Here is a 3,198-nt window from a genome sequence, read left to right on the forward strand (position 1 = left end):
TTTTTAGCTCCAACACACGCGATTAATTTTTCAACTAACTCTCTTCATAAAGCGAATTGTATTTCTTGTAAATTTGTTGTCGAATTTTTTACTGTTAATTTTCTTATTATTTTTTACATATGTTACTAATATTTATTTTTGTTCTTCGCTTATTTTTTAAAATAAAACATTAGAGGGTTTCATTTTGTTTCTGCGTACTATATTGCCAAGGTATATAGAGCTATATTGCTATAAGACAACTTTTAACTGTAGCACGTGTAAACTAATTCACGTTGATTTGTTTACAACTTGTTACACTCAAGTTGATTGGTCGAATCAGTATAGTCGCAAACCCAGATGCATTGTAAATAATCCCATCATGCTTAACGACACACGGAACCAAGTGAGTTTGATGTATTTCCGCTCGCCTTTCGAGTTCGCTCGAAAGGTCTAACTCGAGACAACCGACTATGTGAGTCATAGTAACACGAGTGAATTCGATGACGTCAGTTCGAGTACAACACGAAAAACTCGAGACTAAGGGCCCTGGATGCGGTATATGTGTAGCATCCACCAGCTAAACCGAATGAGGTTGGTGCTCTGTAAAGCGCATGCGCGAATCTGGCTTTTTGGATACTGACAATACAGCGTTTCCACTCCGCCACAAATATTCGAATATACAATAGCAATCTTATCTTTTTTTCACGTGTAATATAGAAATTTGTAATAAGATACATAATGCGGTTATAATAAAATATTGTGCGATTTTTTTCATATAAATAAAATTAATATGCATTTATTTTTTAGAAAATACAAGGGAAGCGGCGCATCCACCGCTTCCAATGACGGCACGCCACTGGATTCCCTCTGCTAAGCGTCTGCTCTATCAAGCACGCTTGTTCTAAATTTCTCCCTTCGAAGAAATCACTAAAGTTCTACGCGTCGACTCGTTCTCACGTTTTATATCCTCACAGTATTTAGCCACGATTTTACAAAAGTTAAAGCGTCCAAATCTTTAAATTCTTTTCCTACTATACTGACTGTCATAAATTCAGATATTTGTTCAACAATTATTTTTGTATCATTGAACTGAAACTTTTCAAAAGTCTGCGCTACTTGGACGTCTAGTCCAAGCAGACGCTACTAGTCTGCGTTACTATTGCGCTAGGACATCAATTATTTTTCTAGCTTCTATTGTTTCAAGAACTGATGCACTTTTCCCTCTCCATTGTTATGATTTCAGAGATTTTATAGATATTTAGTTTGAATTTCAAAACTTCATTTTATCTATTTAATTTTCTTTCATCTTCCATCCTCCATGAAGTTAATTCTTCATAGTGTCAAATGGATTTATCTAATGTCATTGCTTTTAATTAATATGTAAAACACTGTTTATCCTTCATAATCTATTGATTAATGAATTTTAACAACAGGCTCACGAATTTTTCGTGAGTGATCTGTTCTAGATATGAGAACTACACTCTTACAAAAGATAACAAAACTCTACTAATAATAGGTCTAATAGTGCATAAACGTTCCTTAAACGAATTTAAGTTGTTTAAAAAATTAACAAGCATAAAAGCAAGTGAACTGGTTTAATTAATTAATTTTCTTCAAATTTTCAATTTTATGCTCATTGTTAACAAAATGTTATAAACTAAAATAAAAGTAGAATCCTCCTCTTATTTTAGGCTCTCTAGACAGAGGACCTTTTTTCAAATCCATTGTGACTTGGCCAAGCCCATAGTGGAGCAGTTAAGTGATGAGGGACCAGAGCTCTAATATCTGGGATAAACCACAATCTGAAAAATTCCTAAGGTTTTTTGACCCCATTCATATTCATTCCTGGAACCCTGACTTCTGGGTTGACACCAACTGCTCGGGCCACCCAGCAATCTCTACCCTTTATTTAGCTGTCATGGTCTACTTATTGTACAATACATGTGTATTGAACAATCAACTGTGTTATTAAAATCAGTGGCACATCCAGAAGGGAAATAGAGCCCTGGTATCCTCCAAAAAAAAAAAAAAATTGGAAACTTTCTAGTTTTCTTCCAAGATATTTTTCTTAATTAAATTAAATTTTCATTTATACTATATTGTTTTGTGTCATATTTCTATACTACTTATAAATTGGGAACTTTATTGTATTCACATCTAGCGCTTTAATTAAATATCGTAGTTAAATAATTTTAAGTAGGAAATTGGCCTTTTTTGTGTAGTTACACAAAAATATTACTGTAGAATCTTGATTATCCAAAGCAATGTGGACCAATGCTATCTTGAATAAAATGGCAGCCACAGACATTTCGGATTAAAAATTACAAATACAAAAGGTTTGTGAGGTACAGTATATTATTTTTAACTTTAAACCTCTTTTTATATATAATTAAATTCATTAAGGTATAAAGAACAATTTTTAAATCATTTATTATACAGATACGTATAATACGAATAAAATTATGTATTATTGTAGTTATGTTTTAATAGGAAGAGTTTGTCTCACATTGAAGTTAAATAATAAAACTAAAAACAAATCATTTTGTAATACATGTTGATATCTTTCAAAACTTTTCTTGTGCTGTAATTTATAAAAAGGTAGTGTATTCATAGTTTTGCCTTAGATGTGGAACTTCTTAATTGGGATTCTCCTGTCATTTATGACTATTTAACAACCATAGCAAAGAGGGATTAAATGATCTCAAAATGTATCTACAGCTCTAGAATGGTAATTTATGAAATAATAAGTATTTTACAAGGCAAGCATTGCTTAGGACTAATCCGTTCTTATAGAAAACACTAGTGCTTTAAAAATTAAATATTTATTGTTTTAACTGCATTTTGCTTGCAGGACTGTAGTTTGAATTGCTAGCATTTGTATTTAAATTATAGACTGGATGAATTACCATTATAACTAATAATTATAACTTAAAAAATTGAATAATAATAAATTTTTTTACTTGTATTTTTTAATATGTCAGAGTTAATAAAACTAGATTTTTCACTACACTTACCCTTTGCTAAATGTTATCAGTAGTTTGAAGACAATTACAATAGACATTCTATTCTACATTTATATATATAAACAATTTGGTTTCTAAAATATTATAAAGTAAGTTGTTCATTTTTCAAAAGAGAATTTTGAAATCTTGAAATGAATGAAAAGATTAGTATAAAAAAAGATGTTAATATTCAAAGATGTCATGGCAGAAGCATTAC

The sequence above is a fragment of the Centruroides sculpturatus genome, unplaced genomic scaffold (assembly GCF_000671375.1).
Source record: "Centruroides sculpturatus isolate CEXI.00-Female unplaced genomic scaffold, Cexi_2.0 scaffold332, whole genome shotgun sequence".
Taxonomy (NCBI): domain Eukaryota; kingdom Metazoa; phylum Arthropoda; class Arachnida; order Scorpiones; family Buthidae; genus Centruroides; species Centruroides sculpturatus.